General features: G+C 42.0%; 1 protein-coding gene across 2 annotated transcripts in view; it reads left to right on the top strand.

Annotated features, from left to right (window-relative positions):
* Nucleotides 1-7755: 7755 nt before the first annotated feature.
* Nucleotides 7756-13714, top strand: part of LOC123351545 (sodium- and chloride-dependent GABA transporter 2) — a 503805-nt gene continuing 497846 nt past the window's right edge. For both annotated transcript variants that reach the window (XM_044990959.1, XM_044990950.1), the window contains exon 1: nucleotides 7756-7829. The gene's annotated coding sequence lies outside the window, so the exon portion shown is untranslated. The remainder of the gene's footprint in view (nucleotides 7830-13714) is intronic.

Below are 13714 nucleotides of genomic sequence, written 5' to 3'. Positions count from 1 at the left end.
TCCATGAATTTATCTAGTTCTTTTTTGAACTATGTTAAAGTCTTGGCCTTCACAACATCCTCTGGCAAAGAGAGCCACAGGTTGACTACGTGGTGTGAAGAAATACTTCCTTTTGCTTGATTTAAACTTGCTGCCTCTTTCATTTAGTGACCCCTAGTTCTTGTGTTATGAGGAGTAAATAACATGTCCTTATTTACTTTCTCCACACCAGTCATGATTTTATAGACCGCTATCATATCTCCCCTTAGTCTTCTCTTTTCCAAGCTGAAAGTCCCAGTTTTATTAATTTCTCCTCATAACGGAAGCTGTTCCATACCCCTAATCATTTTTGTTGCCCTTTTCTGAACCTTTTCCAATTCCAATATATCTTTTTTGAGATGGGGCGATCAGATTTGCATGCAGTATTCAAGATATGGGTGTACCATGGATTTATATAGAGACAATATATTTTCTGTCTTATTATCTATCCCTTTCTTAATGATTCCCAACTTTCTATTCACTTTTTTGACTGCCGCTGCACATTGAGTGGATGTTTTCAAAGAACTACCCACAATGACTCCATGATCGGTCTCTTGAGTGGTAACAGCTAATTTAGACCCCATCATTTTATATGGATAGTTGAGATAGTTTGTTTTCCAATGTGCATTATTTTGCATTTATCAACATTGGGCAACAAAATGGCAGATGAAATGTAGTCACCCAGTTTGTAAGATCCCTTTGTAGCTCTTTGCAGTCAACATTGGGCTTAACTATCATGAATAGTTTTGTATTGTTGCAAATTTTGCCACATCACTATTTACCCCTTTTTCCAGATCATTTATGAATGTTAAATAGTACTGGTCCCAATATAGACCTCTGTGGGACACAACTATTTACCTCTTTCCATTCGAAAAACTGACCATTTTTACTAATCTTTGTTTCCTATCTTTTAACCGGTTACCAATCCTTGAGAGGATCTTTCCTCTTATCCCATGACAGCTTACTTTGCTTAAGAGCCTTTGGTGAGGGACCTTGTCAAGGGCTTTCTGAAAATCTAAGTACACTATATCCACTGGATCCCCCTTGTTCACATGCTTGTTGACCCCCTCAAAGAATTCTAGGAGATTGTTGATTTCCCTTTACAAAACCATGTTGACTCTTCCCCAACAAATTATGTTCATCTATGTCTCTGACAATTCTGTTCTTTGCTATAGTTTCAACCAGTTTGCCTGGTACTGAAGTCAGTCTTACCAGCCTGTAATTGCCGGGATCACCTCTAGAGCCCTTTTTAAAAGTTGGCATCACATTAGCTGTCCTCCAGTCATTTGGTACAGAAGCTGATTTAAACGATAGGTTACAAACCACAGTTAGTAGTTCTGCAGTTTCACATTTGAGTTCCTTCAGAACTCTTGGGTGAATACTATCTGGTCCTGGTGACTTATTACTGTTTAGTTTATAAATTGGTTCCAAAACCACCTCTAATGACATCTCAATCTGGGACAGTTCCTCAGATTTGTCACCTAAAAAGAATGGCTCAGGTTTGGGAATCTCCATGAAGACCGAAGAAAAGAATTAATTTAGTTTCTCCACAATCTCTTATCCTTCTTGAGTACTCAACATTTTTTTTTGCTATTACTTTTTAGGTCTTTGGCAAGCCGTTCTTCAAAATTTTTTTGGCCTTCCTAATTATATTTTTACACTTCACTTGCCAGAGTTTATGCTCCTTTCTATTTTCCTCACTAGGATTTAACTTCCACTTTTTAAAGGATGCCTTTTTGCCTCTCACTGCTTCTTTTGTTTAGCCATGGTAGTACTTTCTCGGTTCTCTTACTATGTTTTTTAATTCGGGGTATACATTTAAGTTGAGCCTCTCTTACGGTGTCTTTAAAATGTTTCCATGCAGCTTGCAGGGATTTCACTTTTGGTGCTGTATCTTTTAGTTTAACTAACTTCATTTTTGTGCAGTTCCCATTTCTGAAATTAAATGCTACCATGTTGGGCTATTGTGGTGTTTTCCCTGCCACAGGAATGTTAAATTTAATTATATTATGGTCACTATTACCAACCGGTCCAGCTGTATTCACCTCTTGAACCAGATCCTGTGCTCCACTTAGGACTAAATCAGGAATCACCTCTCCTCTCATGGATTCCAGGACTAGCTGCTCCAAAAAGCAGTCATTTAAGGTATCAAACTTTTTCTATGTCCTGTCCTGAAGTGACATGTACCCACTCAAACGGGGGATAGTTGCAATCCCCCATTATTATTGAGTTTTTTATTTTTATAGCCTCTCTAATCTCCCTGAGCATTTCAGTCTCTATCACCATTTTGGTCAGGTGGTCGGTAATATATCCCTACTGCTATATTCTTATTATTAGCGCATGGAATTACTATCCATAGAGATTCTGTGGTAGTTTGGTTCATTTAAGATTTTTACTTCATTTGATTCTACGCTTTCTTTCACATATAGTGCCACTCCCCCACCAGCACGACCTGTTCTGTCCTTCCAATATATTTTGTACCCTGGTATTACTGTGTCCCATTGATTATTCTCATTCTACCAACTTTCTGTGATGCCTATTATATCAATATTCTCATTTAATACGAGGCACTCTAGTTCACCCATCTTATTATTTAGACTTTTAGCATTTGTATATAAGCACTTTAAGAACTTGTCACTTTTTAGCTGTCTGCCATTACATGATGTAATTGAATGGGACTCTTTTTCATTTGACTGTTTCTCATCAGATCCTACCCATACTTTATCATCTTCCATCCTCTCCTCCTTACTAGGGCATAGAGAATCTCCATTAATAGATCTTCTCCAATGGGATGTATCTGTCCGAATCCTGTGCTCCTCCACACCTGTTGGCTTTCCCCCAGCCCTTAGTTTAAAAACTGCTCTATGGCCTTTTTAATTTTAAGTGCCAGCAATCTGGTTCATTTTGGTTTAGGTAGAGGCCATCCTTTCCTCTACAAGCTCCCTGTTTTCCAAAGGGTTCCCCAGTTCCTAATAAATCTAAACCCCTCCTCCCTACACCATCATCTGATCCATGCATTGAGGCCTTGCAGTTCTGCCTAACTGGCTCTGCGCGTGGAACTGGAAGCATTTCAGACAATGCTACCATGGTAGTACAGTAACTGCATCAGTTAAACTGTGGCAAAGGAGTGGTGAGTGATGCATCGAAAACTGAACAGGAACTCCCATTCCTATTTATATCCTTTCTTTGCATCCCATCATAACCAGAAACTCCAAATTTAAAAACATCCCTCTTGTTAACCCACTATTTTGGTAAATCAGTTAAGACAAGTCTGAGTTTCCTTTACATTCTAAAAAGGTTGGTACTTTGCCTTCTTTTAATCAGGACTGAATTAGTGTCTCCGTATAGAAGGACCTGTCACCAGTGAGTGAACACTTCAGTAAGTAGAATTATTCGGTTTAAGAAATCTTTTAAAAAAAAAATAAAAAAATCCAAGTTCTCTTACATTCTTTCATAACTCCTAAAATCCATGACAGTGGGGAAAATATGGTTACATCTCCTTTAGACTAATGATTTGAACATATTTTGTCTTGGTGGAGGCAATACTGCATGTGATTATACTGCAAAGAGAACCCTGAAGAGTTTCCCTTAGCAAACAAGGTGAATGTTCATGTTCCTCTGAGCCAGGATATGGAGAATTTTCATCCTGGTGCCTTCCAAAGAATAAGTGAGCCAACGGGGGAAGAATCACCAGCCAGAGAATGGAGTGTTCAGTTGCTCTGCTGGTTCCTTGCAGGCTTAGAGAATTGTAAACAAAAAGCCAGTGGGTAACTACTGGAATTGGACATACTATTGATTGCTGCTTTTTCGGGTTAACACCCCTTTGAAATGCTAGATGTACTTACTTTCTCATGAATGAGGGAGTGTGCCTAATTTATTTGATGTGCTTTCAAGTTTTCAGAACCAAGACAAAAGGCCATAGCTACTCTACATTGTATGTGTAACTTTTTTTTTAAAGGGGGGGGGGCCCAAAATGGCTCTCAAAGGGTAAGCGATAGGATAAACTACCCTGATCAAATAACTCTCTTGGAAAGTTTATGAAAAAACTAGTAGCGGTAGAAGATAACACTATTCAGCACCATAAAATGATGCTTAGAATTACATTCACAAATCCCTAATTGTTTAGTAATTTGGATTTTGTCTTTGTGAGACCACAAAAAACCAACAACAAAAAAACACATAATCTAAAGCTAACCTGTGGCATACACTTTCCTTAAATGTCTACATTTTTTTCAGACTTAGTAAACAACCTCACCTGCAATAGCCAGGACTAAAATTCTGTGTTCTGGTGCATACAGATGACACCATAATAGTTTAGTAAAGTAAACTGTTACTGAGGGAGCCTCTCTTAATGAGGATAATTTTTGCATTGAACCTGAGAGGGGAACATCCATTGCACAATTACCATGTGGAACATACTGCCACAATACTGAGACCAGGATTTAAAGAAGGATTAGGCATTTATGTGGTTAATGAGAATACCCACATTTAAGTTAAATAGGCTGTGTGTATGTGTGATATGATTGATATATATCAATGTGTGTGTGTGTATGTGTATATATAATAATTTGACTTGGAAAATCTAAGCCCTTTATGCTTCAGGGTGCAGATCACGTAACTGACATATTAGGAAGAAGTTCTCTCTGTAGGTTATTCCAGTATTGTTCATTAGAGATTCTTGCCCTTTTCTCTATATTAACTACTGATTGCAGAAGACAGGGATTGCTTTATCCATCGCTGAAATGTAGCCACATCTGGGCTCAAATAAAATAGCTGCTTAATAGTGCATGGCAACCCTATGCAGCTATTCAGCTCAGTGAAGAATATGTTATCCTATTGAAACTGTAGCAAGTATTTTATGTATCTAGAATGCAGTAACCTAGACACGAATTTCCTTAGGTCAGTAGGGTTTAATATTTTATGAAAATTGCCATGGAATCTTTAGAAATAAAAAATGGGCAGGGCTTTGGTTGTAGCTCTCGTCCAAAGACTGTACCTCCAGCACTGTATAGCCCCCTAATGCTAGGCATTGGTTCTGCACTAACAGAGAGAAAAAGCCATCTGTTGAACTACAAGTACAGTTTCTTGCAACAGTTAAGTCGTCTTCAGAGGTCTCACCTAAATGTTGACAGCCCGAATCTGCTTAGTTATGAGAGCCCAGCCTGAGTTGCCAAGGCTCTCAACAGCTTTCTGAGATAGTTGTCTATTACGCCCATTATTATAGATAGGAGCACTGATGCAGAGTGAAGTTAAGTTGACTTGACTATGGTCTCAAAGTGACGGAATAGAAATGAGGACTGATCTCTCATTCTCCTGTCTAACCACAAGATTACAGTGAAGACTGCATAAGTGTTTCTAGCATTCACAAAAGAACTTGAGACATTAGGTGAACAGGAGAATGATGGACCCTGAAGGGTTAATAGAACTGATACTGCAAAAAGCTATTTCCTGGCCGGCATTCCCCATTATGGTACACTGGGGCAGATAAGATAAAATGGCTGCTAGAATGCAGCAAGGAGTATAGGAAACTCCAAATGGCAGATTCAAGGTCCGAAAGATGCTGCTGCACCTTCAGCTAATGTGGACTAGTAAACACGAACACTTGACCCAGATGATAAGACATACTGCATGTACCAACTTGCTCTAGCTGGTGCAGCCTTAATGGTGGGTAATCCTTGCGTACACAGCTGTTTACACAGAGAAGTTGTTACAAATTAACCTGGACAGAGTCATCTAGTCAGCTCTTGCCCTAGGTTTTTCCCCTGCTCTATTAAACTAGAAAATGTCCAAACCTTTTGTCCACTGACACAAGTAGTTTTCTTCCCTAGAGTAAGGGTCTACTTTGCTAATTGTGGCTATGGTAGAATCATCTCGTCACCAGGTAAGTTAATAAAACAAAGGTTGCTAAAAAATGGACAGTAGGAAGACCAAAGAAACCTAAGAGTTGCTGGTTTCTCCTTCCATGTGTGTAGTGATTTGGGTGTTCCTAGTCTTCAGCTCTTGCAGACAAGTTCACTCATCTTCCATGTTCTAATTGAGAAAATGAAGCAATTTTAAAAATCATCAGTTTTATAATGTGTTTGGGGGAAAATGGTGTGAAGGCTGAAAAAGGCTGAGAAGCTTTGGCTGTTTTGTTATGAAGAGTTAAGGCTTCTTTATTTAGAAAAGCAAATGAAAATGGTAAAGATTGCAATCTCCCTCAATACCTACTTTCCTACAATCATAGGAACATACTCAGACCACCCACCCCCACCCCAGCCCCAACATGATCCCTGCTTGGTGCAAGCACAGTCAACACTGAGAGAGAATAAATTCAACCCTTATCAAACTCTAATCATGCCAGAGCAGGAGGATAACAAATGCAGTATGGCAGCTGGAAACTGCACAATGACTTGAGATTCAAAACAGCGAATCTCATGCAGAGAGATGTTTCAGTACAAATAAATGTAAAGTCACATGCCAAAGGCAAAGAAATGAACAGCAGACATACAAATGAGGAAACAGCTATCTGTATATCTAATGAGACGTATAAAAAGATGTCTCTTACTCTGGGTGCCTTTTGAAATGAGGGCTAGTTCAGTGAGCCCCCAGCAATCTTCAATAAAAATTCAACTCCAATACTAAAATGTTCCTTTCCTCTCTTAAAGGCCTGGGTAAAAAGGCAGGCCCTGAAAATCAACACTCAGTTGTTGCAGTGCAAGGTGGAGAAGTGGTTCCGAAGCTGAAGGACTCTCAGTGAATGTGTACCATAGGTTGGTGGGAACGCCAAGTTGAGTGCCTCCACTGGACTGCAGCTGTGGCAATATTTCCTGTAAAGGTGGGGGGGGAGGCCATTTCTGAAGAGGATAGGACCCCCCTCCAGCCTCTTAGAACTTCATAGAGCAAAGCAGTACTTGTCTCATCAAGATTGGATTAGTGCAATGCCCTGTACATGGGGCTGCACTTTAACTCAACTTGGAAACTAAAACTGATGTAGAAGGTAGTGGCCTGCCTGGTAAGTGGTGTGCCTTGATAGGACATCAATGGTCAGCCATCTGCACTGGAGAAAGGCACAAATCACAGTAAATAGAGTGCAGGGTCCTGTTCCCAGACACATGAATAAAGCATTATGAGGCACAGCTGTTCCATGGTCAACTGACGGTAGCTGGAGCTCCAACGCTAGTCCCAGAACGTGAATGAGAGTGACTGATGGTAGACACATCCTTCCAGTGGGGTGTGAGAAATCAGTGTCACATCTACTCACTACTTCCATTTGCCTATGAACTTCACTTCAGCCATATCCAGACTGAGTTTTAAACAGCTTGCCTCTCTTCCAAGCCCCAATCTCCAAGCATGACCGGGTGCTCAACAGCACTGGCAGAATCAGGCATGGTAGAGAACAAGAGCTGGGTGTTGTCAGTACACTGATCATTCTGCATCCCATACTTCCTCACTAACCCTCTTAAAGGCCATATATGCACGTTAAACAGGAGTGGAGTGGGGATGAGATGGAACCCTGCTAAACTCCAAATAACAGCACTCTAAGGGGGACAGAACATTGATTCAGGACAAGTGGCTCATGCCAACTTCTGGGAACACTTGGTTGGGGAGGAATGGAGCTGCCCAAGAGCAGCCCTATCAATTGCTGGTGCAGTCCACAGGTGATGCAATGACACCTCATGGTCATTGGTATCATGGCAGCTGATAGTTCTAATGTCAGAGTGAACACATGATCTTCATCCATTGCCAGGAGGTGATCAACCAATGGCACCTGTGCAATTGCTGTCCTATATCCAGACTGACAAGAGTTAAGGAGATCTGAGGCACTTAAGGTACTCTGGGAGTTGTCTCAGCACAGCCTTCTCAATAACTTTTAACCAGGAATGTAAGATTGGATACTGGACAAGAGTTAGCCAAATAGTGTTGTGTTAGTTTCATGAGCGAAGACCATGCAGCAGCTTCCTTAAGTGAAACTGGCATCTTGCCCTTCGTAAGAGAGGAACTGATAGATACAGGTGCGGTCTCTGGGTTGTCAGCAGAGTCCCTGCTGCAACAGCACGTTCTGGGATGTAGAGGTGTGTCGTTTGCTCTTTTGCGCTTCATCAAAGACAATGTTATGCAGGGGTCCCAGGTAAATAACAGAATCAAAGTCTCTCCTGTCTCCCTTGATCCCAGTTAGGGTGAATGCCAATACTCAAAGGCTTGGCTGGCTCAGTGGTTTTTTTTACTCCTCCGTCCTTTACCTCCTTGTGCCTGAGTATGATAATGGTTGCATGATTGTGGTTTGCTATGTGGCTGAGGAAAGCAAGCAGCAGTATCTTCCACAGCTGCTGTGCAAATTGCACCTCCTGTCCGTGGCAGACTGAGTCAAGCTGCACCTCCAGCAGTGTCTAGAGACTGACACTCATTTGACTCAGAGCTCCATCCCCCGCTTGCCAGAAATTCAAAGACGGAGTCTCCTCCACAGTAATGTTTAGTGGCATCATGGCACCATCTGACTGAAGGCAAGTATTTTAATATATAATTGAAATGAAAGTGTCTCTCCAACCACATGTGCTTTGCTGCACATGGTTTTCTGGTGACAGTTCTGTCTATTGCACACGCTGGTCCCAGAATTTCACTGCCATCTCCCCTGTAAATTGGAGTGGATTATTTTGTCTCCCTTATGACACCATCCTGATCCCTGCTGAGGCTCCTCTCTCTCAGGCGCTGTACTTTCTGTACTCCCTGTACTTACCACTTTCTGAATGATATACAAGCAGGTGGGAAGAGAGAGGCTTCCTGAAATTATCAGGTACCATAAAAGACTTTTCACCTAAAAGTGTTGAGGAAACACTGCCTAACCCTGGGAGAAAAGAGAGATGGCACAGTACTATGTAGGAAGCTATCCCTGGCTCAGGAATAGATTGGAATTACAAATGAGTGTGGCATCAAACCCAAGACATAGTGCACCACCTGGTCCTGGACAGATCCATCCTACCTCTGATGATCCCTTAGGAATCTGTGTTTCTCTTGTGCGTTGGTAACACCTGTGTGCTTTGTCTTATCAAATATCGAATCAGTACAGAGTGTTCAGCATTGGCAGCACACACTTTGCATGTGAGGGGAGTTTTTACTTTCTGCACCTATTGCAGTATTCTCATGCACAAGAGACCAGACAGACTGTACGTTAGAGGAGATGTACCCGGTTCCCCTTTTATTCCATCCTCCCATCTCTGTTCCTTGAGCTGGAATCAAATGTCAGATCAAAATAGTAGAGACAAAATGTTCCTGACAAGAAGCAGCTGGAAGTTGATGTATGCAGGGGTTGCACTGAACCGCTGATGAACCTGACAGGGATGGATGTGACAAGACCAAGCTCAGTAACTCCCCTTTGAAATCTCTGCTGACACTGCACCAAGCATGGATCACTGTGCTCCTATCTGTGTTCCGCTGGCAGCCCCAGGATCCTGTTGTCATCTTCTCAGTGCCAGATCGGTCAAAGTTTTTTGTTTTATTTTTATCTACAATTTTGCCCAACTAACTAGTGGGGTTTGTCAAAATTAAACAATTTTCACAGGAAAATGTTTTGATGAAAATTTTTTTGAGGGGATATTGGAAACTTTTTACTTTCTAATTCAAATTTTGAAATGTCATTTTTTTTTCATTTTGACATTTCCACAATGTTGGAATGTTTCTTTCCATGAAGACTTTTCATATTTTGACTTTTTATTGAGTTTCAGCAAGAAAACAAATGTCAAAATATTGGATTTTCTGGTGGGATGGGAATTCTGTGTTAAACAGCTGTAGTTGGGGCAGTTTTCTGTTCGTTCAGTAAATCCTCTGACTTAACGATGAACATTTTTCAAGCGTCTGTAAATGAGTCTGAACAAACATTTTAAAATAACTTACTACTTCCTGCCCTGTCTGTGCATCTTTGTTACAGTCTTTTGGGGCTTGATTGCAGGCTTTGTGTGGAAGAAGCAGGAGAATAGGTGGAAACCCAACTGTTTGAGATACGGTCATCCTAGAACTCTTCAGTTCCCTTTCACAGGTGGGAAGGTGAACACCCAGTTGATGGTTGTGCTCTAGTTCTTATTGTAAACAGCCCAGTTCTCAATTGTAGTCTTTGCCTTTGTTTAATCCCGATGTCTAGAAGAGTAGATGAACAGAACATAAGAAGAAAGGCGTGTCCCTATTGCAATAGATGGTCACATTTCTTACCTTTTAAAAAAAAAAGCGATCAGGTGATTTTTGCATATGCCCAGTTCTTAACCAGCACTGGGGGGACCACCTTTACACTGTAGTGCTACCACCACTCACCCCAAACAGTGACCTCCTCCCATGGCACACAATCCCCACATTTGGTGTGAGGCATACTCTCTCTGGTTCACCATCAATAGTTAACTATTCATTATCTGAGTTAATTGTCTTTTATGGAAACTTTACAAACATTGCCCTGTCCATGTTCATGCGGTGAGGTGTCTGACTGCAGGGGGACTGGGAGGCATACACTGGCTACTGCTCACACATCTTGCCATAGAGCCTTGCTGATTCAGGTTACCGGTTTGTGTAGAAGTGGGACTAGCAAGGATTCTAGGGGTATCTAGCTGATGGAGGGAGAAGGCAGGAGTAGGGAGGAGCTGATGAAAGTGCTGGTGTGAGGACGAGGCTGGTGTTCTAGTGGGGGATCAACACAATACTAAGTGGAAATCAAAGCAAAGGTAGAATATAGAGTATTACAATTGTGTGTGTGCACTCTGTTTACTTCCTGCCCACATGCAAGCTCTGGTGAGTCCTGTTCTCTCTCATGTACACTGTCATGAACTGCTTCTCCCATGTACAATACACACTTGCGCACTCTTTTAAAACCCAGTTTTGATGCTGCACTCACATGAGCATGTACACAAAGATCACTGTGTTCTTGGTCTGGTTCCCAAATGGGATAGAGAAGCTTTTCTCAGCAGTTGACTCTGGTTCTGTGCCCACACTGGGTACAACATGAACGTTGATTTTAAGTTCACACTGCTCACACAGAGAATATTCTCACCAGTGTGCTGTAATCCTGGCCTCAGACTGGAGACAATGGGGATATATTCACCCAGCTCAGAACACACAGAAATCACCTGATCCATCAGGAATATTCTCAGCAGCAGGCTGTCTGGTTCTGTACTCACCACGGATAGAATAGACAATTTCCCTGCAATGCGTTCTGGTCTGGGTTCATATTGGCCAGTGAGCTCTGGCGATCACTGTTTATCTCCTGTGTACACAGCATGGTCTCCAGACCAAAAGTGTGGGGCAAGGCCCCTGGTTTTTGCAGCACTCCAGTGTGGAAATTCTGTTTCTCTTTGGCTCAGAATTCTGGTAGTTCACATAATTATAAAGACAAATGCTCACAAGGAAGGTGGCTCCTTCCATTTGATCCTTTGATCTTTTACACTAGTAACTCCTACAGAATTAACTGCCTCTACCTGGTCTGTATGCTCCTGAGCAATTAAGGGTTTGGCTACACTTGCAGATGTGCAGTGCTGGGAGTTAAAGCTGTCTTCATACAGCTGTGTAGGGAAAGCGCTGGAGTGTGGCCACACTGACAGCTACCAGTGCTGCAGTATGGCCGCATTTGCAGCGGTGTTGGGAGTGGTGCATTATGGGCAGCTATCCCAGCGTTCAAGTGGCTGCAATGTGCTTTTCAAAAGAGGGGGGTGGGGTGGAGTGTGACAGAGAGTGTGGGGGAGAGAGAGAGAGAGTGGATTTTTGGAGCCAATACTGTGTCAGCTCCCTGCCTTGCAAATTCCGACCCCTTTCCCCCACACTCTTAAATGCAAATAGCTTTCAGACCAGATAAGCAGCTGCTCCTACGGACTCCCTTCCTCCCCCTCCCCCCCGTGCTGTTTCTCTCCTCAAGCAAACACTAGCTGTGGACATTCATCCCCCTGCCTGCCTCATTCACAGCAAACAGTAGCTGTGTTTGTTTTTTAGATAAGCAGCTCCGGGAGCCCCGAGTTCACAACAAAACAAAGAGGCATCATAACCAAACAAAGAGAGTTCTTTAGTTAAAAGCATTATGGGAAAATTCTGGAGGTCAGTTACAGCGTAGTAAGATTAATCACTGTTTACACTGGCACTCCAGCGCTGCAGTCGTTATTCCCCAGGCAGAGGTGGAGTACAGCCAGCGCTGTAGCTAGGGAGATACAGCACTGTATGTGCCTTACAAGTGTGGATGGTGAGTGAGCTGCAGCGCTGTAAAGCCACCATCAGTGCTGCAACTCTCCAGTGTAGCCAAGCCCTAAGCCTCTGCCATGGTAAACTCAAATCTGGCTAGCAATAAGGATGCCTTTCTGTAAATTTAGTCCTGGTTCAAGCAGGAATCACTCACATATGCTTGTTATGGCTGCTTCCTCCATCAGTTGGTCTCAAGTCTGACATAGAATCATAGAAATTGAGGATTGGAAGGGACCTCCAAAGATCATCTAGTCCAGCCCCCTGAGCTGAGGCAGGACCAAGTACACCTAGACCATCTCTGACAAGTGTCTTTGTCTATCTCGTTCTTAAAATCTCCCAGAGATGGGGATTCCACAAACTCCCTTGGAAGCCTGTTCCAGTACTTTATCCTTGTAGTTAGAAAGTTTTTCCTAATAACTAATCTAAATCTCCCTTGCTGCAGTTTAAGCCCACTATTTCCTGTTTTACCTTTATTAGACACACACAACAATTGATGACTGTCCTCTCTTTAACAGCCCTTACCATATTTGAAGACTGTTTTCAGGTTTCTCTTCAGTCTTCTCAAGACTAAACATGCCCAGTTTTTTTTTACCTTTTTTGTATAGGTCAGGGTTTCTAAACCATTTATCATTTTTGTTGCTCTCCACTGGGCTTTCTCCACTTTGTCTGCATCTTTCTTAAAGTCAGGCACCCAAAATTGGACAAAATATTCTGTCTGAGACCTCACCAGTGCCAACTAGAGTTGAGACAATTACCTCCTGTATCTTAGATATGACACTACTGTTAATATAGCCCAGATTGAGATTTGCCTTTGTTGCAACTGCATCACGTTGTTGACTCATAGTTAGTTTGTGGTCCACTATAATCCCCAAATGGTTTTCAGTGGTAGGCTGCCTAGCCAGTTATTCCCCATTTTCTATTTGTGCATTTGATTTGTCCTTCCTAAGTGGAATACTTTGCACATGACTTTATTAAATTTCATCTTATTGATTTCAGATCAACTCATCAAGGACACATTGAATTCTAATCCTGTTCTCCAAAGTGCTTGCAGTCCCTCCCAGCTTGCAGTTATCTGCTAATTTTATAAGAATAGTCTTCTCTCCATTATCCAAATAATTTAATGAAAATAGTGAATAGTATTGGACCCAGGAAAGGGACCCCTGTGAGACTCCAACAGATATGACCTTCCACTTTGATGGTGAACTATGGATAACTACTCTGAGTACTGTTTTTAACCAGTTGTGCATCCATAGAATCATAGACTAGCAGGGTTGGAAGGGACCTCAGGAGGCCATCTAGTCCAACTCCCAGTCTAGTCCAACCTCCATCTTTATAGCTACTTCATGTAGATCACATTTTCCATAGTTTGCTTATGAGAACGTCATGTAGGACTGTCAAAAGTCTTACTAAAATACATCATGTCAACTTCTTTCCCCCCATTCACTAGGCCAGTAACCCTGTCAAAGGAGGAAATTAGGTTGGTTTGGCATGCTTTGTTCTTGACAGATCCATT

This window comes from Mauremys mutica, chromosome 1 (assembly GCF_020497125.1).
Source record: "Mauremys mutica isolate MM-2020 ecotype Southern chromosome 1, ASM2049712v1, whole genome shotgun sequence".
Classification (NCBI taxonomy): domain Eukaryota; kingdom Metazoa; phylum Chordata; order Testudines; family Geoemydidae; genus Mauremys; species Mauremys mutica.
Note: the sequence above shows the minus strand (reverse complement) of the source record. Positions and strands in the feature narration are given on the sequence as shown.